This window comes from Lissotriton vulgaris, chromosome 8 (assembly GCF_964263255.1).
Source record: "Lissotriton vulgaris chromosome 8, aLisVul1.2, whole genome shotgun sequence".
Classification (NCBI taxonomy): Eukaryota; Metazoa; Chordata; class Amphibia; order Caudata; family Salamandridae; genus Lissotriton; species Lissotriton vulgaris.
In genome coordinates this window covers 1,000,966,341-1,000,993,728 of record NC_141696.1, presented here as the reverse complement: position 1 = coordinate 1,000,993,728, position 27,388 = coordinate 1,000,966,341, and the positions used below count along the sequence as shown (strand labels likewise).

At 40.8% G+C, this 27,388-nt stretch overlaps 1 protein-coding gene across 1 annotated transcript in view; it reads left to right on the top strand.

Moving 5' to 3' along the window:
- PIBF1 (progesterone immunomodulatory binding factor 1) overlaps positions 1 to 27,388 on the top strand; it is a 797,165-nt gene that overhangs the window by 672,162 nt on the left and 97,615 nt on the right. The gene's annotated exons all lie outside the window — the stretch shown is intronic.

Below are 27,388 nucleotides of genomic sequence, written 5' to 3'. Positions count from 1 at the left end.
ATGGTGGCCACAGACCCACATGTGGTGTGCCCTTGGTGCTTAGGTTTAGGAGACAACTAAGTTGTATGACAATTGCACCCTCATGAACTCGAAGGTGATTCAGGATTGACAGGGGATGTTGAATGTAGCTGTTAGACCTGGCATCATTGGCATGACTCTCCCTTCCATTTTTTGACAGATTGCCTCTTCTATTTTGCTATGTTTTTGCTGGATTTATGCTTTGGGCACTGTGCCACTGCTAATCAGTGCCACAGTGCAAGTGCTCCCTATGTTAAATTAAAGTACTAATTGGTTATTCCATGATTGGGTTATTTGATTTATCTGTCAGCCCCTAGTACAGTGCACCATGTGTGCCCAGGGCTTGTAAATCAAATGCTGCTGGTGGGCTTGCAGCACTGATTGTGCCACCCACAGAGGCAGCTTGTAAAGTGTGTCTCAGGCCTGCCATTGCAAGGCCTATGTGCAGTCTAGCACTGCCATGTGGACTTGGCCAAGTGCACCCACTTGCCAGTCCCTAAACCTTCCCTTTGCTTCATATTAGACACCCCTATGGTAGGCCCAAGGGCAGGGTGCATTGTTCTCATAGGTTAGAATGGGCAGTTAATTATTACATTCTTATAATCCTAACTGACTCGGGGAACACAGTAGAAATTCGAATTTAGTATGCCTGAACTAAGAATAATAAAATACATCTTTTAGTAAAGTGTATTTTAATATTCTGTGTTTGCAAATACCACTTTTAGAAAGAAGGTATTTGCTTGCCTAACCATTTGAGCCTACCTCTGCTGGGTTGTGTATTCCTTGTCTGGGTTTGTGAGTGACATGGCTGGGGAATTCCAGGAGACAGGCTGGGGCAGCCCGGTGGTGAATAGAGAGATCTGCATCTAGAAGGGAGGGAGGAGTCGCACCTGGGACCTGAATAGGGCTGGGCCTTCCCTCTACAATGCTGGCTCCACCCCCTGTGGCTTGTCTGATGCCTCTGCCCTGCACTGTGAAAGGAGAGAAGGAATCGTGTCAATAGAGTGCTCCAGAGCTGTATCTTCCCTCCCCTGTGCTGGCTCCACTTCCTGTGGGGCAGCTGATGTCTCTGCCCTGCACAGTGAAAGGAAGAGGAGAGTCATGTAAACAAAGTGCTCAGAAACTGGTTTGGACTAGGCAGGGGCCTCTCTGCCTTCAGAGAACAAAGGATTTTGGGGTATAAATATTGGGACCGTGATCCCAAGAAAGTAGATCACTTCTGGAACAAGAAACCTTTCTGCCAAGGAGAAGAACCAAGGAAGCTGCAGGAGTTTGGAATTCCCCCTCTGCCAGTGTGCTTTTTGCTGGGTTGGCCTGCAGTGGTTGCTTCATCGCCAAGGGAAAGGAGAAGGAACTTTGTAAGGACTTTCATCTACAGAATATTCTCCAAGGGCTTGAACTGTGCTTGCCTCCTGCTGAAGTCTCAGGGACAAAAGACTTCACCTCCAGCTCCCTCCTGAATTTCCTTGCTGGGAATTCTGACTCCAGGAACTTGCGTGCCGCTGGGAACTTGAAGCATGACGCATCAAGAAGAAGCGTGTCGCCGCCGCAGCTGAAATCGTCGCAACGCCGGAGAAGCGAGCCTTCGCCGCATCTCCCTGGAAGCGTGTGTTCATCGAAGCTGCCTACTGTCGCATCACCGGAGAAGCGTGACGCCATCGAGAGAGTCGCCATCGCATCACCGGAGAAGTGCGTCGCAGGGCCTGTCGCGACTCCAAAGTACAGTCTTGTCGCAAGGCTGCCAGGGCATCATTGCATCGCCGCATCAAGGGCGCCATCTTCTCGCATCATAACTGGATCGTCGCATCGCATCAAGGCGCCATCTTGCGCACCGCAACGGGCCCGCAGGCCGAGTATCTACGCATCACCTCCGCACCGGTAAGGCTCACGACGAGTCCCCTACTCTGCGCAAGCATTGAGGAAGGACGCAACCATTCCCCCGGGTCACGGAACGGACGCATCTCCCCTTTTGCGAGCCTTTTGTTCACTTTGCGTTATGCTTCCAGGTACTTTGTTGAGAACTTAGTCGCATTTACCAACAACTTGAACTAAGAGACTTTAATCATCTTTTAAGTAATCTTAAGTGTAGTATTGTGGATTTTTGTCGTTTGTGGTCTTGTGTTTAAGTCTATATAAAGAATACTTATTGTTATAAAACCTGTGTTGTGCATCTGTAGTCAAGAATACTTATTGTTATAAAACCTGTGTTGTGCATCTGTAGTCTTATCACTGTATTACTGTGTATATTCACAAATTATTAACACACTGCCTCTGAGATAAGCCTGTCTACTCATGCCAAGATACCAAGGGGGTGAGCAGGGGTTAGGAGTGTAATCCCCTTATCCTGACTTAGAAGTAAGGGTCCCTATTTGGACAAAGGTGATAACCATTGCCAACTAGAGACCCCCAGATCTAACAGTAGCTATATCCAAGTTGTTATTCATGGCCTTTGCATAGAATCCACTGAAAGTTGCAGTATCTGTCTTAGTTATGGGGCCGCTTTTTTATGACTTCACCTTCCATTCAAAAGTCCGCTAGTATGTCGAAGTCCAAACGCAAACATAAAAATGTGAATTGGGGCTACACCAACTCTGCCTCCAAAGAGAAACCACAATGGTGCTGAGATGTCAGTAGCACTCAATGAAGGTCAGCAGCCATGGAGCTGTTACCTCAGTTGATCCAGATGTGCCCTGAGTTTTCAGGGCCATCATCCGCCCTCAGCAGTAACTGTAACTCGTACCCCCACCATGCAGTGTTGTCATCAATTATGTAATTTCAGAATGTTGCTGAGATGTTATCAGTTTTATCATTGAACATGTCATGAGTGATGTACCATGTGAGGTAATTAGCAGTGCATTTTTTTTACGTGTGTGTGTGTGTGTATATATATATATATATATATATATATATATATTTGAAGAAAAGGTTGCCCTCGAGAAGTGGTCCGTTTCTCTGTATTCGCCGCCGCACTGTGGTGGAAGTAGCCGGAGTTGCTGTTTGAAATATATATGTGTGTGTAGATATATATATATATATATACACACACACACACAGTCACCCATTGGCGGGTTGCCTGGGTAATCATAGCACCACGTTTCCACAGGAAATGGAATAGATTTTTTTGGTTTGCCCAAGGTCACTGGATCGCTCGAGGAGGAGGTTGCCCCTCGCCCACAAAAATGAATCGGGCTTCCTGGTGATTGAGTTCCTGGGGCTCTTCCGAGGCTCAGGCCTCTGCCATGGACAGTTCTCCTATCAATAATTTCATTGTTAATGCTGCAGTGATGTTAATGATGTCATAAGTGATGTAATATGTGGGGTAATTAGCAGTGCATAGCGAGGGCAGTGGTTATAGTTACTTTAGAGCATGAATTATAATTACCAGAGCTAACTATAAATTGTGAATTTTAGTGGTGTGTACATTTAAAATATTATGTTATCACTGAAATTCTCACCTCACTCTAACAGAAAGTAATATTATGTTATCATACGTAAAGCCAAACCGCCCACCACCGTGCATGGACAAACGCTATGCATGGCAGAGGGTTGGCTTTACTGTGTCCAACAACCCCCCCCCCCCTCGCAGGCAGCCAACCTCACTCTGCATGTGGCCTTTGCCAACTTACCCAGAGGGAGCCAACCCCATGCTGCGCACGTCCTTCAGCTGTGCACAGCAGGGAATTGGCCACTGCCTTTAACCCCCCTGTAGGCAGCCAACCCCACGCTTTGCACAACCTTTGGCTGAATGTGGTGTTCAGAGGGTGTTGGCCACAGGGCCTGGCATGCAGCCAGGACCTAAGGCCAGGCCCTGCGTCCAACCCTGCAGCCTTCAGCCCTGAGCAGTGGGGGGGTGGCTACTATGTCTCCATCCAAACCCCCTACTGGTAGCCAACCCAACGCTGCACACAGCTTTCAGCTGAATGTGGTGTGCAACCGGTGTTGGCCACAGGGCCTGGCCTTCAGTTCAGACCTGGGGCCCGGCCCCGTGTCCACACTTCCACTCCCCCCCCTTCCCCCACAGGCAGCCAACCCCTCGCTGCGCACAGCCTTCAGCCGTGCTCAGCAGGGGGTTGGCCACAATGCCTGGCCAATGGCCAGGCCCTGTATCCAACCCTCCTGCAGGCAGCCAAATGCATGCTGTGCATGGTCATTGGCCACGGCCTAGGGTTGGCGTTCAGGCAGCCGGGATGCCATCCCCAGGGCATTTTTTTTAAGGAGAGGGAGGGCACGTGGACAAAGAGCTAGTGCTAAATGTGTTTTCAATACATTTAGTTGTTTGGCTTATAGCTGTGTATAAAGTTGCTATGTAAAACTAAATGAGGAAAATTTATTTTGGGACCCCACTTATTCTTGTTTCCCGTTTGACGGAATCCCCCCTGAAACTTTACATTTAGTAGCTGAGGTTAAGAAAAAATTGGGGGGTGGGGAGGGGGGTAGGGGGCCAGATTTGTCAAACGGTACCAAAGGTATAAGAAAACCAAAAAATAAATTTCCTATGGAAACACGATCGTAATTGTAACTATAACTACCCAGAGGCGACTGCCACTTGGTAATATTGGTAAAATATATATATTTTTAACCAAAAATTATATATATATATATATATATATATATATCTATATATATATATATATATATATATATATCCTACTGGCGGTAGCCAGTAGGTATATATAGTTAGGACCTAGTTTCCATAGGAAATCCCCAACATTCTATTGGGAATAACTTTGGCGCTGGTTGATGAATCTTCGCAAATTTCTCAAAGAAGATGGCTCGCTCCGCTCCTTCCCTGAACTTTTGGGGGGGATTCGTCAAGTGGGGGGCTGAGAAAAAAGGGGGGTCCCAAAACGTGTTTTCCCCATGTTAATTTCCATAGGACCTTTAGATACAGCTACAGCTTGAACCGCTGAAGGGAATTACACCAAACTTGTCAAAATGGTAGTGTCTGGTACGCAGATCACGCTTTTGGTAAAATAGTGTAAATCCCTCCAGTGGTTCCTGAGAAAAATAAAAGAGAAACAAATTATATATCTATAAGCGCGCACCCGTGCGCGCCCCCCGTGAATTTTCGTAATTTTTTTTTGGGGGGGGGGGGGGGGACTTGGGGGGCTTCTCTATTTTATTTTAATGTGTTTATTTTTAATTTCGAGGGTGCCCACCCCTCGTTTTACCTCCGAGATCGCCGCCGCGGCCCGAGCCGCCTCAAGATGGCCGCCGCCTGGTTGTGGGCGGGGCCGGGGCGACGTGGTTTCCGCTTCCCCCTGCTTGAGGGAAGCCTTTGATGTGCCCGCCGGTCTCCCGTGCCAAGGGGGAGACCGGATAATGATGGGGTGACACCGGAAGTGAGCTACATTTTGTGCGCTTCGGACTGCAAGTAACCCCACAGATTAGTTATATTTCTTAGAGTGACAATGGTTCAATATGTAGCTAGTCTGTAAAGTACATATGCATGCATGGTGAAAATCATATTGAAATGTCTATGCTCGAAATTAAGCATAATATGCACTATTCTGCTGATAGAAAGGACTTTAGCACTCTCAATTCGAAGGCGGAAAGAAGCCGCTTCTGTGCAGTGTGCAGGAGGAGTCGAGATAAGAGTGCGTGTCTTGCGGTACAGGGAGTGCAGATTGGGATATGTCCTAATGAGGTGGCAAATAGGGTGGGCGAGCGGGATGTCGCCCCCCCATGTATCGCATCGTTTGGTTGCTGTACTGTGCCGGCAACCTGGCGCTTGGACACTGTTCAAACTCCAGTGGGAGAAGCACTTCAAAGTCAGTCGGCAAGCTCGATACGTAGGTCTTGAGGAAACGTGTAGCAGTGGGATGGCAATTGCAGGAGGGTCATCTCCCTTCCGGGGGATTTACCCACCACCGCCCCCTAGTTTATTTAAAATTAAACGCTGAAGATGCGCAGCTGTTTGGAGACGTTCTGTGCTCCCACGGGCTTGTTTTTTATTGTCATTCATGTCGCGCGCACACAGGATCCTGTGCCACCGCAGACTGCCCCTTCTGTGCGCACGGCACCGGACGACCTTTGCTGTTTCCAACAGAGAGCACTGATAAAGTCCGCAGCAGTATAAGGCTGCAGGTTTTTCAATTTATTGTCCACTTGTTTAGGTTGGCATGGCATGCAGACGAAAGGCTGCTTCAGAGCATCTGTAAGGAGAAGGACTGGAATCACTGTACAGGGGCCTGCACATTCCCCATGAGTGCATTTCTTCAGCGGTTGTAGTGGAGTCTCCCTTAGCATGCGTTTCTACTGTTTTTGTTTTCTTTTTACTTTATCTTGTTTTGCTCAAGCTGTGGGTTGGTGGTGGAAGGGCATGCTCCAGCCTGTGGGCACGCACCTCCCCCCTCTGTCATCCTGCCTCCTAGCCCTCTTCACAGGACATAAAGCTAATCCCACCCCCACCTGCTCCGGCCAGTGACAGGTCATTGTTAAACACCCCTTCCCCACCCCTCTCCATTGTCATGAAGACATGGCTGCAAGGGGGACCTCCCCCTCTCACTGCTGCCAGCAGCAGCTCCCAAGAGCCAGGTAGGCTCTTTTCTGAAGTTTGGATGAGTTGCTAACATTACACCATGCCTTAAGTCGTTGGCTTTCATGTAACAAATCAGTGAATTCTGGGACATGTAGTATTAGGTTGCTTCACTTAAATCAGCTGAACAAAGTGATCTGTTAACTACGATTTGTGAAACGAGAGCACATGACAGCCCTTTGTTGCACGGCCTACCTAGCCCGTTGCTAAGTTTGTGGCGCTTTCAAGTGTGTTCTGTGGGTACTCAAACACACAAGGTAAGGAGTTGCTAGTGTCCTTCCTAGTTTGTCTAATGTTTATATATATGGCGGAGGTGCGCGCGAAATAAAACAGCTTCAGCACTAGCTTTGGGTCTGCATCCTTTCTTGCTGGAAAAGCGGATTTGGGAACGGAGTTCAGAAAATATATATATATATATATATATATATATATATATATATATATATATATATATATATATATATATATATATATATATATATATATATATATATATATATATATATATATATATATATATATATATATATATATATATATATATATATATATATATATATAGGTTTCAGGACTCGTTTGGAAGTGATGGCCTCGAACTGTTGCACTGGGTGTTGCACTGGGTGAACGCTGCAACAGCTGATGGTGCTCTCCCCCCGACCGGGCGGCCGGTAAGAATTTTGTTATCCAAAGTACCTGAGCTTTCGGGGAGGCACACGACATTTCTCCGCCCTGCGGGCTTATCACTCAGCATGCTTTCCGCTCTCCAATTTTAAAACTGCCCGACGCGTTTCTGGGAACCTTTTCCCGTCATCAGGGGCTGCCATCAAGGAATGTTGTTCACGCACCAGTATTTGCCAGACATTTATTTATTAGCCACACCCCTGGTAGGCGTATGATTAGTGCATCGTCATACCAAGTTTTCTGGGATGCGTAGTCCGTTCGGTGCATGGAAGTTACATTGGATATTCCTTGACAAGTAATGCATCTTCAAATACCTATGGTAGGCTGGGTATTACGGTTCAGCACGCTGTACACATGGAGTCCTGTGCTCGAACCTCCAACTCACAGCGTGCTGAACCGTAATACCCAGCCTACCATAGGTATTTGAAGATGCATTACTTGTCAAGGAATATCCAATGTAACTTCCATGCACCGAACGGACTACGCATCCCAGAAAACTTGGTATGACGATGCACTAATCATACGCCTACCAGGGGTGTGGCTAATAAATAAATGTCTGGCAAATATTGGTGCGTGAACAACATTCCTTGATGGCAGCCCCGGATGACGGGAAAAGGTTCCCAGAAACGCGTTGGGCAGTTTTAAAATTGGAGAGCGGAAAGCATGCTGAGTGATAAGCCCGCAGGGCGGAGAAATGTCGTGTGCCTCCCCGAAAGCTCAGGTACTTTGGATAACAAAATTCTTACCGGCCGCCCGGTCGGGGGGAGAGCACCATCAGCTGTTGCAGCGTTCACCCAGTGCAACAGTTCGAGGCCATCACTTCCAAACGAGTTGGAGGTTCGAGCACAGGACTCCATGTGTACAGCGTGCTGAACCGTAATACCCAGCCTACCATAGGTATTTGAAGATGAATTACTTGTCAAGGAATATCCAATGTAACTTCCATGCACCGAACGGACTACGCATCCCAGAAAACTTGGTATGACGATGCACTAATCATACGCCTACCAGGGGTGTGGCTAATAAATAAATGTCTGGCAAATACTGGTGCGTGAACAACATTCCTTGATGGCAGCCCCTGATGACGGGAAAAGGTTCCCAGAAACGCGTCGGGCAGTTTTAAAATTGGAGAGCGGAAAGCATGCTGAGTGATAAGCCCGCAGGGCGGAGAAATGTCGTGTGCCTCCCCGAAAGCTCAGGTACTTTGGATAACAAAATATATATATATATATATTACCTACTGGCGGTCGCCAGTAGGTATATATAGTTAGGATTTTTTCCCAATGGGATTTCTGAAAATTCTATGTCTAATAACTTTGGCGTTTGTGGACGGAATTGGCTGAAATTTTCAGAAAAATGGCACATTTTGTTTCTGAGCAGCCCCTGAAAATTTGGGGGGTGTTCGGCAAGGGGGGGCCGAGAAAAAAGGGGGGTCCCAAAACGCGTTTTTCCCATGTTAATTTCCATAGGGCGGTTGGCCTCACTTTTAGCTCGAATGGCTGAATGGATTTGCACGAAACTTGGCAAAATTGTAGGGACTGTTAGCCCGATGTGCCTTTGCTAGGTCTCAATAGATGTGCTCCAGTGAATTTTGAGAAATTAACGTTCAAAGTAAGATATATATCTGTAACAGCGCTCCGGGTAGCGATCCGGTTCGCGTACTTTTCGCGTAACGGAACTTTGCGATGCGAAGCTGATTGGCTTTCCGGTGTCTGTCAACATTCTAAACAGTCCGGAGCGGCCGCCATCTTGTCTCTCGGTAGGATCGAGAGACAAGAGGAGGCTAAAATAAAGGGGGAAATTACCATAAGGGGGCATAGTAGACCCTCGTTGACCCCCTAGGTTTTATGTGGAGGTTTTATAAGGTCTCAGCAGGGCCAAAAAAAAAAAAATTTTTTTTTTTTGCGTGGTGAGCGCCTAGTATGCGAACCGGAAAGCGTTCTGGGCAGCGTACTATAAGGATAAAAGAATGATAGACTTTTCTAATACTGTATGTTAATTGTTTGTTGTTTTTGTTGATTTTTTTTGTTTTCTTCATTTTTTTTTTAGGTATTTTTTTTTATTTTGATTGTGTTTCATAATTCATTAAACTTTCTAACATTTCATTGTCAGAAATTTCAAAATTGAATATAGGGTGTAACGTATCCTCATTTTTAAGCAGGTTATCCACTGCTTCAACACATTGTAGTAGTTCCTGGTCTCTACTTTGATCCATAAAATCATCAATTTTTCCTTGGCTGCTCTCTTCCAGTACAATTGTAAATTGAACTTGTTGCTCGCCTTCCATTTTGCCTGAAATTTTGATTAAAAAAATATATATTAGTAGAGATAGGGCACTGTTGGGATTAATTTTAGATAGGCAGTTTTTATCAGTGAATTTATCTTTTGGCAGTGTATAGTATCAGAGTGGAAATAGGACTATAAAAAAGTGTATGTGATTTAACCAAGACAAGCCTAACTCCATTCATAACTATAACAGAGAAGTCTATCTAAATCCATAACTACTACAGAGGGATAGTATATATCTATCAGAAAAAGTCTACCATATTAAGTTATAGTGCACAATATACTTCAGTTTTAAAAATAACAACTTACCTTCACAAACAAGTTGAAGTGTTTGGTAGCTATTCAAATGTGATGTACAACAAGAAGTAGCAGTCAAAATGGCTGTGTTTTCTTCTCTTCCTTTATATATATTCAGGTATATAACCAATCAAATGTCAGGTAATATAAGTAGAAAATGAAAGTAACATTTTCATTGGTTGTCAATTCCAACACTTCAGATGTGTTTTGTGAAGTAATTTACCTCACGGTATTTAGAGAGGTCTACAGGCTTAATGGCTAAATGGAATTTCAATCAAATTTGTGAAAATGAAAGGAATTGTTATGTAGTATGAGCTAATCTATATTTGGTGAGAGTGTCTCCAGTCGTTTTTCTGTGAATTACTTTCCCACCTTTTTTTTTGGACCGCTTTCCGGGTAGCGGTCCGGTCCGCGAACTAGGAGCGTAACGAAAGTCCACCATTTTGTGTTTCGGTCGAATTAAGATATAAAATGGAGGGCAAATAATGTTCAGAATGGGTAGAAGGGGGCACGGTACAAGTATTTTGACCCCCTAGGTTTTCTGAGGGTGGCTGAGGAGGACCATATGTGCGGGGAAAAAACATTTTTTTAAAAAATTTTGCGCGGTTAGCTTCCAGTTCGCGTACCGGGTAGCGCTCTTTGAGCGTAGTTTGTTGAAAATTACAGAAAAAAGTTAGAGAAAAATAATAATTGTGAGTGATCAGATGTAGGGTAGCTCTGAGAAGAGCTTTTGGGTTTATGGTACATTTTGGTACTTATAAGTAGGTACCAATGCACAGTCTTAAATTCAAAATGAAAATTCTGTTGCCCTCATCTGAGAAGTGAACTCCATCTCCTCTGTAGATATCTTGCATGTAGTAACGCAAGTTATTGTTGTACAAGGAGCCCATTCCATGGTCTCTCATGTAAGCTGAAACAGATTTGTTTACATGCTTCCTCGCTTTCTCAATTTGTGGACAAAATTGGTTGGACCACCTCCATTTCTGTCTTTGGCATATATTGGAATATACCAAGGCAGGTTGAGGAAAAAGTGCCATTAATTGCTCAAAGGTGTCCTTTAAAAGCATTTCCAGACCTACCCCAGTCAAAGTGCCCAAATCATTACCTCCACAGTGTACTATTAACAGGTCAGGTTTTGGCAAATGCATAAAGGTTTTCACCAATGGTATCAATTGGTGACATTTCAATCCTCTTTGGCCCAACCACTTAATTTCCACATCTTGTAAATTGAGGTTAGGTAAATTTCTGTTCTCAGCATACCTTTGAGCCCAGTAGATGTAACTATGTCCAACAATCCAGACATTAAACATGGTGGGAGAAGGTTGTGCTGCAGTCAGATGAAGTGTGGTAATGAAAGGGCAGTTGAAACAGTAGGAGTTTGTAAAGAAAAAAAACTGTGTATTTCCAGTGCTAATGATTCATTAGCAGTGATTGGTGCATTTCCATTTCTGAAAACAGAAAGTTAGGGTGCATGGATGTGTTCTTTGAAAGATGTAATTTGAATGGTCAAGGAAGAAACATTTAATGAAAGATTGCACTGGATACGCAGGTGCACTGAGAGTTCAGAGTTCAATTGAAACATTGTTGTGTGAATTTGCAAACATGAGAGGTCTTTCAGGAGGTGGTTGCTAAGCAAAAAAGGCAGAGAGGGCAGAGGGGGGAAGGGTTTTGATTTGAAAAAAGTGAGGGAAGAGTTATGATTGGCTAATATGAGAGATATGTGTAATGAATATCTGTATTTGTGTGCTTTTAATAGCTGCAGCCTCTGGAGTGCATCCTCTTTGTTCTGCTGAAGACAATTTGGAGTATTTCTGAGACTGTTTTGAAACTCAAAAAGTATTTGCTAAGGTGAGAAAAGATTTATTTAATTTAGATAGAGAATAGTATGATTTAAGGAGAAAATGATGAAGAAAGCTGTGTTTTTAAAATGTGGCTTTGTCTCAAGTGATATACAAATAGATTTTGTTTTTTGGGAGAAATTGTAATTGCATATTCGGTGTAGCATTCTGGCATGCAGTAACACAAGTTATTGTTGTACATGGAGCCCATTCCATGGTCTCTCATGTAAGCTGAAACAGATATGTTGTTTTTAAAAACGATTTTTGAAAACAATTACATTTCTGGATATGTACTGCTAGAGCTTCATAGGTTGTTTGGGTCATATTTATAAGGCATTTGAGTGTCTATGATGTTATTTTTCCCTTTTTAAATGGAAAGCGTTCTTCATGGGGCAAGTTTGTTGTAAATACGCTCCCACCTGTGCTTGGCAAATTTAGATTTTGATTATGGGAGTTACATAGCCATGTTAATAATGTCCCAAAAATGGTGCAAGGGCATTCAATAAAACGCTTTCATGTGTCTCAAGGACATTTTCAGTCATTTCCTCTTGAATGCAGGTATACAATTGATTTATATGCTGTGTTTAAAAACGATTTTTTGAAATCAATTACATTTCTGGATATGTACTGCTAGAGCTTCATAGGTTGTTTTGGGTCATATTTATAAGGCATTTGAGTGTCTATAATGTTTTTTTTCCCTTTTTAAATGGAAAGCGTTCCTCATGGGGCAAGTTTCTTGTAAATACGCTTCCACCTGTGGTTGGCAAATTTAGATTTTGATTATGGGAGTTCAATAGCCATGTTAATAATGTCCCAAAAATGGTGCAAGGGCATTCCTAAAAACGCTTTCATGTGTTTCAAGGACATTTTTAGTCATTTCCTCTTGAATGTAGTTATACAATTGATTTATTTGCTGTGTTTAAAAACGATTTTTTTAAATCAATTACATTTCTGGATATGTACTGCTAGAGCTTCATAGGTTGTTTGGGTCATATTTATAAAGCATTTGAGTGTCTATGATGTTATTTTTCCCTTTTTAAATGGAAAGCGTTCTTCATGGGGCAAGTTTCTTGTAAATACGCTCCCACCTGTGCCTGGCAAATTTAGATTTTGATTATGGGAGTTACATAGTCATGTTAAAAATGTCCCAAAAATGGTGCCAGGGCAATCTTTAAAAACGCTTTCATGTGTCTTAAGGACATTTTAAATCAATGAGGAAACACAGGTGATGTAATTCTGAAATGAGGAAAAGAAACTCCACATTTTTCAATTACATTACTAGTGTTTCCTAAGTTTATGAATGACATTGTGCAGATGAAGTCTAGGTGTGACCACAGATTCAAAAGAGGTCTGCCCTTTGTTCAAGAGTGAAGTGGACATGACTTACTTCATTGGTAGGCCTTCACATGTATTATCTCCTTTGTTTTCTTCAACAAGTGAAAATCTCATCTGCAACCATGTGTTGGCCTCACCTCAAAGAAACAAAACAGGTGATGGACCGAATGTGGATCAATGACACACATTCACCCCAGTCCAAAGATCTGGGCCCAAACAAACCTTTAGATAGGCCACACCTTATCGTCAACCTGAATTAATCATTTAAAATGTTAGGGAGAGATTTATGATTGTTGTATGCCTGTTTTGTACCACTGTGTGTCATTTTTGTGACGCAGTGCTGGTGCAAATGTAAATGTAAATGTATTGGCATTTATATAGCGCACTACTTACCCGTAGGGTCCCAAGGCGCTTCGACCGCTGCGAAACCCTTCCTGGCTTCCCTGAGAGATGGTCCCTTAATGGGTATCTCCAGGGTGAGACCAGGCATCCCCAGCGGTCTGGTGGGGCCGTTAGTGAAGATGAGGCAAGCTAATGCCCAGAGTTGCCGAGTGTGATCGCTGATCAGAGTGGGCACCGAGGCGAGAGAATTATCGAGTCCGCTGACCCTGGTCCAGAAACCTGCCGCGCCGGGAATCGAACCCTGGTCCCGGGCCGTCCTCTGCTCTCGGGTCTGCCGCCTCTAACCAGTGAGCCACACTACTTTGGCTATGTTAAATAATAAGTAGGGTGTTAAGTTTTTGATGACTGTTATTCATTTACTGTTTGGTAATAGTGGTTAATAACATTTTTTATTATATTTTTCCACAGATTCAACTGCAGATCATTTCAAAATTTGAAAAATGCCAACTAAGAATCGAATTAGAAAGGCTAGAAAACGTCAAAGACAGCAAGATCATGTATTATTGCAGCAGTCCTCTCCCCAAAATACTTGTGAAATCACCAAGAAAGCTCCGGGTAAGAGCACGAAATCATTCTTAAGAAATATTTGTAGTAAAAAAAGTATTTCTCCAAAAAATGTTTCAGTCCAGAAAAAGAAAAGCAATTTAAATGGAAAGGAAAGCCCAATCAAAAATGTTACTGGTAGAGCAAGAGATAACTCTGTGCATGATAGTAGAAGGAAACAACAGTTTAGGGACATTCGAAAACGAATGTTCCGCAACAGGATAATAGTTCATTTATTAAAAAATATTAAGAAAGGCCAACAGAAAGTGGCATTTTATAAGAAGAAGAAAAATGTAGAGAAAATTATTGATCATGCTTTTGAAATTAAGCGAAAGTTGTTTATTTTGGTAATCAATAGAATTAGGAAACTAAGCAAGGTAATTTCTGATTTCAAATCAAATAGTAGATGGAAGAGAGTAGTAAATCGTAGTAACTTTTGTGAAGTTTTTTCCGGAGAATGGATGCATAGTTCAAGTTGTGAGGCATTTTTTAATGAGGAGAGTTATTTTCAGGATAATGATTTGGTGTTTGCAGTTGACACCAGTGGTCGAGCTTATGAAGTGAAGGATGGTTGTCCAGTTGAAAAAGAAAAACTTGTGACAACAGAGACAGACGAGGTGTTAGGTAATGATGTTTTAGGAAGACGTCCTAAGGGTCCTGTGTACATTTGGAAGTGTAGTTCTATTTGCAGTGTGCGACAGGTTTCCATCAATTTGCTTTGTGATTTTATACGGACATTTAATAAGAAAAGTTTGAAGCAGAAAATGAAGTTGTTGCAAGATTTAGATCCTTGCAGAGTGAGACAAATGACAGGTTTGCGTGGTCATTCACTGGCTTGTCTTTCCAGGAGAGTATGCCAGAGTGTTTTTCATCATTTCAGGATGCTAGCAGTGCATCATAATAAAGTGAGAAAATTAGTGAGAATGTTGTATTATGCTAAGAGTCCAGCAATTATGCTTAAACAATTATGTGCTGCTCTTTTGCATGGTTCTGAAATAGATGTCAAGAATATTTGTGAAGAAATTGAGTTTTGTTACTTTGGTAGTAAAGATGAGAATGTTCAAATTGACCCAGAAGTAGAAGGTAATGTTGAAGATAATGTACAGGTTTCTAGTACAGATAAATTTCAGAAGGAAATTGCCACGTTTCAGATGAAATCAAGTGAGAGGCCTAATTTCACTTGTGTGTGTTGTCGACGCACTTATTACAAGAATCAGATTAAGTTAGTGGATTTATATGCAAAAAGTGAAAGGGAAAATAATAGTGAATGGAAGGATTTCGCCACATACTTGATGGTAGAAAATTGTTTTGATTTGGGATCGGATCAACGTGTGTGTACTTATTGTTGTAACAAATTAAACCAAAACCAGATGCCTGCTAGGGCGGTTCATAATAATCTTGAATTGGTTGAGGTTCCTTCTGAATTGAAGGATTTAAATACTTATGAATCTATTTTGATTCAAAGTATCCATCCCTTTCAGGCTATTGTAAGAATGGAGCCAAAGACAGGGAAGTTGCCTCCAGCAGATTTACAGAGAGGATTAAAGGGAAGAGTTGTTTATTTGCCTCTAGATTTGAACAAAAACATTAACACAATTGGAGTAGAAAAAGTTGAAGAGGAACCTCTGGTTATCTTGGTTAATGGGGTTCCGACAAAGAATAAGAAAATATGGCAAGATTTAGTGGATGTTAGGAAAGTCAAAAAGGCAACATTGTATTTGAAGAAAAATAATAAGTACTATATAAATGTATATGTTGCAGAAGAGGAAGAAAGTGATGAAGAGGATAGCGATTTGTGTGCTGGCCAAATTGAGAAAGTAGAGGCCTCTAAAAGTGAAGAAATATATGAACATTATAGTGTTCATCCTTTGCATTCCAAGGAAGTCATGGGGAATGCAATTGAGTTGTTTCAAATGAAACAAGCCAAAGGGAGTCCCATTAGTGTTTGGGAGGAAAGTTTGGAAGCTCGGTGTTTCCCACAGCTATTTCCCACAGGTCGAGGAGGAAGATATGATGAGCGACCTCATCAAATTCCTGCGTCTGAATACCGGACTTTACGATTGTATGCAGAAGATCCTAGGTTTCGTCAATGTATTCCCTATTTGTTTCATCTCCTGTTTGAAAGCGATCTGTCTGGACTGTCATATGCAGTGAACCACATCTTAAAAAGTGGTATACAGATGCGAAGCATCTCGGCAAGTGACTTTATGCATAAAGTCAATGTCCAAGACAGTATTTTGGATTCTCACCTAATTAATCTCATGGCGTGTCAGCGTGGTACTAATGAGTACTGGTACCGTCGTCATGGTGATTTAAAATGTATGCTGAGGAACTTAGGAACTCCAACATGGTTCCTTACTCTGAGCTGTACCGAGTATGGCTGGGAAGACTTACTTGAATTTCTACGAGAGGCAATTGGAAATATTGAAAACATTGAATTCAAGACACCGGGAGAACTGTGTTCTTTGGATCCAGTGAATGTATGCAGGTACTTCAATCATAAATTTGAAGCTATGATGTCTTTCATCACAAATAAGAAGAATCCACCTCTTGGAGAGGTGTTGGATTTCTTCTGGAGAAAGGAGTACCAAGCAAGAGGTGCTCCTCATATACATATGTTGTTGTGGATCAAGGATGCACCTAAATTTGGAACAGATCCGGATGACTTAGTGATGAATTTCATAGAACAGTATTCTACGTGTGCTGTTCCAAACGCAACGGAGAAGAAAAGCCTAAGAGAACAAGTTCTACGTTTCCAAAGCCATCGTTGTGGAAAGTACTGTCGTCGTAAATTCAGAAACAAGGACAAGTTCTACACCAAATGTCGTTTCAACTTTCCACGACCGGTGATTTCTAAAGGAAGAGTGAACAGTTTGATGTCTTCGCTGCGACATAATGTGACGAGGAAATCACCCAAAAATACATACAATTTGAAAAGGAACGGAGAGTCCAAGTACATCAACGACTACAACCCAGTGATTTTGTCCATGTGGAATGCTAACATGGATATACAGTTTGTGGCTGACAACTGTATGGCTGTGGCTCGGTATGTGACATCTTACATCACCAAAAAAGAAAAGACAGAATTGAAGGATATGTGGGAGGACATTTCCCATGAAAAGAGCCTCAGCAAGAAGTTGTACAGTTTCAGTCTGAAGATGTTGTCGCATCGAGAAATCGGAGCTTACGAATGTTGTGACCGGTTGTCTTCAGCAAGTCTCTATGCCAAATCCAGGAGTATCGTTTGGGCGAGTCTTGGTCTTGCTGCAACGCGAAATCGAGTTCTAAAACCTGTCCGGGAAATTGAGTATTTGGCAGAAAAGGAACCAAACAGTACCGACATTTTGAAGACCAACATGTTGGATACATATTATCCAAATCGAAGCAGTCACCTTGAGAATGTTTGTCTATATGAGGTTCTACAAAATTATATATTCAAGAGGAACATCAAAGAAGATATTGAGAAAGGAGTGTATGCTGTAATTGGAAGTGAGGGATGTCTGGTCAAGCAAAGAAAATGCCAATTAGTAAACCATCGAAAATTGAGTGGCGAATCTCCAGAAAAAAAGGAGTTTTTCTATTTAGCACTTTTGCAACTTTTCAAGCCTTGGCGTGCAGAAGAGGAACTGCTTGGAGATTTCCTCTGTTACGAAGACTCTTTCACTGCTGCTAAGGAGACCATAGAATGTCCTGCTTTTCCCAAATATCAAGAAATGTTGACTTTGGAAATTGAGCAGGAAGCAACGATTGCAGCCGAGATTGCCAGAGACAGTTCTCAGGACAGTCAGAGTTCTGTTTCATTGAGTCAGGATCCACTAGGAGGACCTATTATCGAAAATGAAGCTGCCACTGCTATGAATGAAGTGGAAAGAGCCATGGCACATGCTCAGGAGGATGCGGTTAACTTAGAAGACTTGGAAAAACAACTCAACGTTGAGCAGAGGAAAATATATGATGAAGTTACCAAGCAAATTGAGCATGGATTAAGTCATGAGAAGAAAGAGTGCTCATGTACATCGTTGAAGCCTGTCCGACTGTACGTGAGTGGAGAAGCGGGAACTGGAAAAAGTTTCCTCATTAAAGCAATTTCATGTTATTTGCAGAAAAGGACTGAGACATCGTTGTCTTGTGTTGTTACCGCTCCTACTGGATTGGCAGCACATAACATTAAAGGGATTACTTTGCATCGTCTACTGATGCTGCCGGTGGAGCATGACAACAAATTACAATACCACAAGTTATCTGGGGATGCTTGTTGTGAAGTTTCAAGAGTCTTGAGGAAAATGAAACTTCTTATCATTGACGAAGTAAGCATGGTTTCCAATGTCATGCTTGCCTTTGTGCATTTGAGAATGCAAGAAGTTCTTAAAACTGAATATGATGTGTTATTTGGTGGCAAACACATCATTGTTTTTGGAGATCTTCTGCAGCTGACACCAGTAAAAGGACAACCTGTGTTCAAAATACTCACGCATGAAGATACCAGGAAGTGCCTAGGGAGCATTGGCAACGTCAATATATGGTTAAATTTCAATTATGCTGAACTGCATGAAAATATGCGTCAGGCGAAGGATGAAGATTACAAGAATATTCTACAAGATATTAGAATTGGAAAAGTGACCGAGCATGGGAAAGATGCTTTAAATGCACGATTACTGTCAAATTTATATCCCGAACAAGAGATTGTGCCTGAGAATATTTTTCAGAAAATTACTGAGAAGAAATCCGGAATATGTTTGATGCCAACTCTTGCAGAATGTGCCATCTTCAACAACAAAATGTTGAATTTAGAAAAGCAAGAGATTGTGAAACTTGAAGCTATTGACAAAATAGAGCATATGGGATCAACAATTATTTTGTCTGAGAATTTGAAATCAAAATTGGATTCATTAGAGAAGACTATATCTAAAACAGCGGGTTTTGAAAAGACTTTGAATGTGTGTTTAAATTGCCGAATCATTTTGAGAAGGAATTTACATGTTGAAAGAGGTCTGGTAAATGGATCAATGGGTAATGTTGTTGATTTTGAGAAATACAGAAGTAGAGATGGTATTGAATTTTTAAAAATTAAATTTGATGGCATTGAGGAAGTACAGCTAATTGGTCGTTGTTCTGCTAGGTTTTTGCTTGTTAAAGATTTATATGTTCGCCGTAAACAGTTTCCTGTTTGCTTGGCATATGCGGTGACAATCCATAAATCGCAAGGTTTAAGTGTAGATACTGCATTGGTGAATATTGGCAGTTCTGTGTTCAAGGAGGGTATGGCATATGTGGCATTGTCACGAGTTAGAACTTTATCGGGATTGTACCTGATTGACTGTGATGTCACAAACATTTGTGCGGATCTAGATTGTGTTAAGGAATACAATAGGTTAAGAAAAGAGTATGCGCCACATTTGCCTCAATATCCTTTGTTTGAGAAACGTGTGGTAGGCCGGAAACGAAGAAATATCAGTAATAGTAGGGAGGTTGTAGCAAAAAGCCCAAAAGTCGATGAACCGAAAATTGTAAGCAGAAAGAAAGTGGATTCTGTTGAAGATGTTGTCGGTTTTCAATTTGAAAACAGTTCTGGTGTCAACTGCTATGCAAATGTAGTGGTTAATGTTCTCTTTTCACTAGAGACTTTAAAAGAACAGATTGTGTTCAATTCGGAACAAAGTTTATGCTGCTTGTTGAATTCTGTGTTAGAGAAATGTAGCACTGATCGAACAAAAGTAGAAAGTGTGTCTGAAGTTCGTTATCTGTTAGATGAATGTTCAGGTCAAACAGACTTCTCTGAAAATAATCAGCAGGATTGTCAGGAGTTTTTAATGTATATGCTTGATGTATTGCAAGATGAGGGTGTAGATGTAGATCACCTGTTTGGGCTTTCTTATCAATGGCAGCATGACTGCGAGAACTGTATGGTATCAAGTACTACTAGTGTAGACTCAGAAAGATTTATATATTTAACTTTGCCAGACAGTAAATCAGTCTCCTTTAATAAGCTAGTAAATGCAGCGGATCACAACATGGAGTGTAGCCAATGTAAATCTGAAATGATGTCAACATTATTTATACGAAGATATGGCCAGTATGTCATTTTAATGATCCAACGATGTAGGCCTGATGGATCAAAATTGTCAACTTTAATAAAAAAAATTGTTGCTTCTCAGCTGTCAATATCAGGAAGGACTTTTGTAACTGTAGCAATTATCTATCACGATGGTCCTTCAACAACATCAGGACATTACACAGCTTATTTAAAGTCTCGAAACGGCTGGTCATTCTGCAACGATTCTGTTGTAACTTTCAAAAAAAAATTGCCGTTTGACCTTAAAAATTCTTACCTGGTGTTTTTAAAACCAAAATTTTAAGGAAAGAATCTCGGGATTTCCTCTGAGGAATTGCAAAAGGTTCATGAAGTAGAGGGAATGTAAGTCTGCAATGCTATCTAGATTATTGGTCCAAAACTTTTAATTATAATGTCAATTTAAAAATCCAACTATATAAACCTGATGCAAGTAAGTCTGCTTCATAGTAAGCAGTATCAGTGTCATAGGAAAAGGAGAACATGAGTGAGAAAGAAGGGTAAGATATTAGTAGTCCAGGATTGTGAAAATAATCTTAAATGTTTTCTTTTTGAAAGTTGCGAAAATAGAAAATGATGGGATTTGATTGGAAGAATTACAAGAGTTGTGAATCGCTGCAACATGATTTGGCCAAGTGGAAACATGTGGTAGAATGTGAGAAGTCTTTTATTGTATGTAACATATTTTTCAAAACGATGGAGGTTTTCTTTCAGAAAGTGGCGGGCTGAAAATATTTATAGCACAACAGAGTGGACGCTGTTCATAGGACAGCCTTCGACGTTATGGAAAGTAAGTTAATTTTAAGGAGTTTTGAATTCAGATTTCTTAGGTTGTATGGGTTTTTTAAACACAATCATTTTGATTGTGTTTTTTTTTCCCCGCTGTTACATGATGAATACCTTCAAGTCACTGATTTAAGTGAAATTTGATACATTCTGAGAACAGCAAAAATAAACCATTTAACATGTATAATTAATGTTCTACTTTTTGTACTTATGATATACATTTAGAAATGTGAGGTAGATATGGAGAAACTGAGGCTTCTGTAAGTGTCAAAGTTAATGCTTACAGTGCTGCACTTCTGGGTACTGTTTTTTTTTTAAAACTGAATAGGCCTCACCTTAAAGAAACCTCTTGAAAGGACACATCTTATTTGCATCCTGAAACAATCATTTAAAATGTTAGACATAATTTTATGATGGTTTAAATCTTTTTTGCACTGCTATTGCATCACTATTGTGAGACATCAGCAGTGCAAAAGATGCACCATGTTCCAAAATAGGCCTCACTTCATCAGCATCAAGATACTGTTTGTTTAAAATATATATCTTTAGGATTGTGTAGGGGACGTAGAGCAGCAGAGGCTTCTGTAAATGTCAAAGTTGTTGAAAAACTGTTTCTTCTTGAACCTTTTCCCTTGTCTTTTCAAATTTTTAAATACATGTTTTAATATTTTTGAAATGTTTCTTCTCTCTTTTACAGATTGAAAGTATGAAAAAATATTTGAAAAAGTTAACAAGAATTATAAGGTAAATGTTTTCTACTCTTTTAACCCGCAATCCACTGCTGATGATGTCACTGACTATGTCATGAATGATGTAATAAGTGGACATGACTTACTTCATTGGTAGGCCTTCACATGTATTAATGCATACACTGCTGCACTTCTGCGTACTGTTTCATATGCTGGACTACATCTGCACTATAAGATACCTAAGCAAAGGCAACACAGGTGATGTGATTGTGAAATGAGCAAAAGAAACTCCCCGTTTTTCAATTACATTACTTGTGTTTTCTAAGTTTACGAATGACATTGTGCAGATGAACTTTAGGTCTGTCTATGGACACAGAAGAGGTCTGGCCGTTGTTCAAGAGTGAAGTGGACATGTTTTACTTCAATGGTAGGCCTTCACATGTATTATCTCCTCTGTATTCTTCAACAAGCATAAATTTGATATGCAACCCTGAGTAGGCCTCACCTTAAACAAACTTTTGGAGAGGACACACCTTATCGTCATCCTGAATCAATCATTTAATCTATCACATTTAACATCTATTAGTTCTACTGCTTCATTTCTTTAATCCTTACTTTCCTGCGTTTGCTACTTCCCTCATTCCTTTCTCTATTACTTAATTATTCTACTCCTTCCAGTATTTTTCTCAGTCCCTCTCTTCTCATACTTCTTCATTCTTATTCACTCATTCTGTCTCTATTAATGTTACTGTTTCTGAATGATCTCAAAAAATTTTTTAAAACAAGAACAGTAAGTATAAGGGTAGGAAACAGACAGTTATGTTACATTAAAGACAGCTATAGGAAGTAAACAAAAGATACTGTTACTCGCAATCCACTGCTGATGATGTCACTGACCATGTCAAGAATGATGTAATATGTGACATGATCAGAAGTGGATTGCGGGTAACAGTATCTTTTCTTTACTCCCTATAGCTGTCTTTCTTGTAACATAACTGTCTGTTTCCTTCCCTTATACTTACTGTTCTTTTTAAAAAAAAAATTTTTTGGTTCGCTCCTGGTTCGCGTACCGGAGTGCGAAATGGGAGCGAACTAAAAGAAATAGAGGTTGGCAGAGTTTCAAAAATTCTACCATTTTTTTTTATAATGGGGAGGTAGTTCTGAAAAGAACTTTTTTTTGGGTTTTTGTTGTTTAAAATTTTTTTTATTATTTTTCTGAACATTTTTTATATTTTTTTTGTTTTTTCTGAACATTTAATTTTTTTGTTTTTTGGGGGGGAGGGGGAAACAAAAATGATTCATTGAAAAGGGCTCAACAGGAGCAACGAAAAAAAGAATTTATTTTTTGGGGCGTTTCGGGCAAACATGATTATTGATAGCTTTCACTATAAGAGTAATGCTACTTTCTCTGTAGCATATTAATTGGTTGCACCGCATGCACACTTGCTTTACTTCCCCCATGCCCATTTGAATGTTCGGGACCACCTCCCTCGCCTCTGGTCCCGATACTTCTTGGACGACAGATCTTCTCGTCATTGCCGGGGGATTTTGCTGTTCATCGCGAAGCTGGGCAGCACTATAATTGTTTGGGTGCCACCTACTCATATGCCTGTGCATCGTGTAATTTCCGAAGCTATATTTCTTGTCAGTCCCCCTTGAAAGTCGATCGTCGCAAATACGGCAAAAGACATATCTGGCATTGACTTTTTTTTGCCCTGCTGGAAATTTAAAAAATTGCCAGATATAGTTTTCTTTTCGGTTGTATCTCCTGGGCTCCTCTGGCAAAAACTCAGGCTCTTCCTCCTCTTCCTCCTCTTCTTGATCTTCCTCTTCTTCAAAGATTGCTTGAGCAGGTGGTCCTTTCTTCCCTTGAGGAGGTGGAGGTGGTGGTGGGGGAACACTAGCTGAAGCAACTATTGAAGCCATTTCTCAACAATGAAAAAGGGTCTTTCTCTCACCAAGATGAAAGTCAGAGTGAGGAAAGAAGGAGGGGTTTTCATCATTTGGGAAAAGCAAAAGTTCTAAACCAATGAAAAGTGTTAATTTTAGATCACATGACGTAGTATTACATCATTAGGAAACCAAAAGTGAAATGAACCAATGAAAAGTGTTATTACCGAGTCACATGACCTTTTGTGTTTACGTTTCGCGCTTTGCGCCGCTTTCTGGTCCGTTTCCGGGTCCGCTAACTTGGCGCGTCCAATGACGTATTACGCGACAACGCAAAACGTCATGCTAACGTAACAGTTACGCTAAAGGAACGTTTACTGGTTCGCGGACCGAGCCGCGGCTTTAAATTGAGCTAACGGGAAGCAGACCGGTTCGCGGACTGGGAGCGAAACATTAAAAAAAATTTTTTTTGAAATTGTCTAAAAAAATTTTAGATTTAAAGAAGAATACATTTTACAGCTACAGATATTAGCTTTTAAAAAAACATTGAAATTCAATGAAAAAACCATAGGTTAAAGACCATATATAGTTAGGAATTTGCATTTACAAAACCTTGAAAATTCACTGAAAAAACCATAGGTTATAGACCATATATAGTTAGGGATTAGCATTTACAAAACCTTATTTTATTCGCACAAAACCATTGAAATTCCATATATAGTTATTTGCACTAACTATATATCGCGCACCCGCAATCCACTGCTGATGATGTCACATATTACATCATTCATGACATGGTCAGTGACATCACTGATGACATCTCAAATGACATCACTGATGACATCTCAAATGACATCACTGATGACATCACTGATGACATCTCATTTGACATTACTGATCACATCACTGATGATATCATTCATGTGATAATACAATGAACCTCTTCAGACTCTATTATAACCTTAGAAACAATCAGTGTAAACAGACACTCACAGACTGTCACTCATCCATGGAGTTACTCACACACCTAGTCAGTGATGCAAAGAATCAATCACACCTCCATTTCCTCAACTATACAGTTATACACACCTTACTTATTCAAACATATACTAACACATATTTACTCTCTTATACAATCCCTGATACAAGTTCACAATGATCCATACAGCCACTCACACATTCACTGGCTCTTATGCACAGTTATTTATATATGTCAACTCTTACATGTACTGTGTTTTACATATGTACTTACTTTAACATGTAGCACTGAGATATCCATTCCCTCACCAATACACTCATGCACACAGTCAACCGCCCATACAGCTGTTTCCACATGCACTTTTGAACCCATACATCTAGTGAATCAACTGCTCACACATCTATGCACAGAGTCATACACCTCCCAGCCACCCACACACACACTCAGTCTCCCATACAAATACTTGGGCAACCAATCAATAACCCATATAGTTACTCATATAGCTACTTATCAACACATGCAACAGTTTACAGAACAACAGACATAATGATGCACAAATTAAGACAGTTTACTCACTAACCCATGCACTCAGTGAGACACATTTAATCACTCACTCATACAGTCAGTCATGCACCTACTAAATCCTTCATCCAGACACTTATACATCCACTCATTCTTCAATATGTAAGACATATTTTAACTTTACAGAAACATACAGTCACTGGATGTTGTCATCAGTGATGTCATCAGTGATGTCATTTGAGATGTCATCAGTGATGTCACTGACCATGTCATGAATGATGTAATATGTGACATCATCAGCAGTGGATTGCGGGTGCGCGATATATAGTTAGTGCAACTAACTATATATGGAATTTCAATGGTTTTGTGCGAATAAAATAAGGTTTTGTAAATGCTAATCCCTAACTATATATGGTCTATAACCTATGGTTTTTTCAGTGAATTTTCAAGGTTTTGTAAATGCAAATTCCTAACTATATATGGTCTTTAACCTATGGTTTTTTCATTGAATATATATATATATAAAATATATCATGACGGTGAAAATATAAAAGTGGTCCACTATAACTAATTTAGATAAGTTGTAATAGTATCATTTATTATTTCAGTGCAAAGTTCAAATTCCACTTTATTACGCAAGTAGAGCAAAATTGATATGAGAAAAAACAGTTTGTTGCTTCGTAGATTACAGGTTTACACATGGAAACCACACTCCTAACAGCCTTGAGGCCTCTTCATTATTATTTTTCTGTACTGGACAAATTTACCCCCGTACATCCTGGTTTTATTAAAATACTTTTTATTTTACGAAATACACATGTAAACCTGCCATGGCATAAATATATCTGGAGATCTGCAGTGCAACCAGATATTCATTTCCATTGTTGAGGGAAGGGGTATCATGACGCTTCGCCTCTCATTAGTCATGGCCCCGCTTCACACTCAATAATGGTAATAAATTGCATATTACACTCTGCATATGTACTACATATATATAGATGCATTTTTAAAAATGCTTTGAGGGAATTCGAATAATGTTGACCAGGTCCTGGGATGTTGATGAGCACCTTACTTAGAGCATGGACGTCTCTCATCACAGGTGGCGTTGCTTCACAAGTAGCACACAAGGAGATTAACTCAACTGTGCTGATTATGTAAGTAATATGTTGGTTACATGAATATGGCGTGGGAAAGTGTGAAGTGAGAGGCACCATGTGGTGTGCGGTATAGTATAGCATCTGTGTCCAAGTCGCAGGGTTAAAGGGCCGGTCTTGAATTTTTTCTGAATTGCTGTAGAGTGGGTGTAAGCCTGAGATGAGTTCATCCTAGAGCCAGGGTGTGTAAATGGAGAAGCCCTGTTTTCCTGTCCATTCCTATAAGACTTCTGGGTCCTTCAGCCTTGTAAGAGAGGTGTTGCATGAAATGAAATGAAATGAAATGAAAATGTGATTTGTATAGCGCTACAGCTGCCCTGAGGCGTCCAGGCGCTGAAACAGAAAGAAGCCCCATGAGATTACTTTATTAGGCATTAAACAGTAGAGTTTTTAGCTGTTTGCGAAAAGTAGTCAGGTTGGGCATGTGATGCACAGATGGTTGGAGGACTTTTTTTAATGCAAAATAGTTCTCTTTAAAGGTACCTTGAATGTACTTGAGGTTTGACTGAAACTAGAACAAGCATGGTGTGCTATGGTTTCCAATAAAAACTTCACCAAAGCGATTAAAGGAACATACGTATTTTGTTTTATTTTTCCTGTATTTCCAGAGCAACGAAGATAAGCACGGGTACCAACATACTTCTGTTAAAAAGAAGTGTACATTTTATGAAAAATAAAGAAAATGTACCCATTACATTTCTGCTCTCGCACGATAACTAATCTGATGCAAGAAGTGTCTTGATGTATAAATAATATCGCCTCTCAATGTCACAACATTGCTCGCATGTCATTTAATTGCTAAGGATGGAGCGTGCCACTTGTAATATACTTGTCCGAGCTATTTTCATCAAGAAATTCTGTGTATGCATCCCCTTGGCAACATCTTTGCAGAGTTTACAACTTTCAGTAACATGTTGGCATCAGCTATGCGTCTCAGTCAACAGCTGCACGGCAGTTGATCTGTTTGAACATGCCACCACACATGGCGGAATTATGCAAATACTTAATAGTAAGTGACCAGCACAGGCTCTTTCTGCTTCAACAGAACAGCCTGTGCACTGGTTGTAGCTGTGAAAACAGTTGTGAGTATGGTCATACAAATTAAATATCCGTACTGGCAAATGTAATCTAGCCAAAACCATGCTTCTGAAAAGCACAAGTGGAGAAAAAAAAACAAAATTGCGGAAGGCCTTAAGTGTGTGCTAGTAGCGGCTGCTGCCAGTGGGGGGTGGTGGGACAGGGGGCGCTGGGGGGGAGGGCGGGGGGGAGGGGGGGGGTTAATTAACAACAAAAAAACACACACTTATCTTAGAATGGCTGGCCAGCCGCCACCTCTCCTGCATGCTCCTCCTTTCTGCAG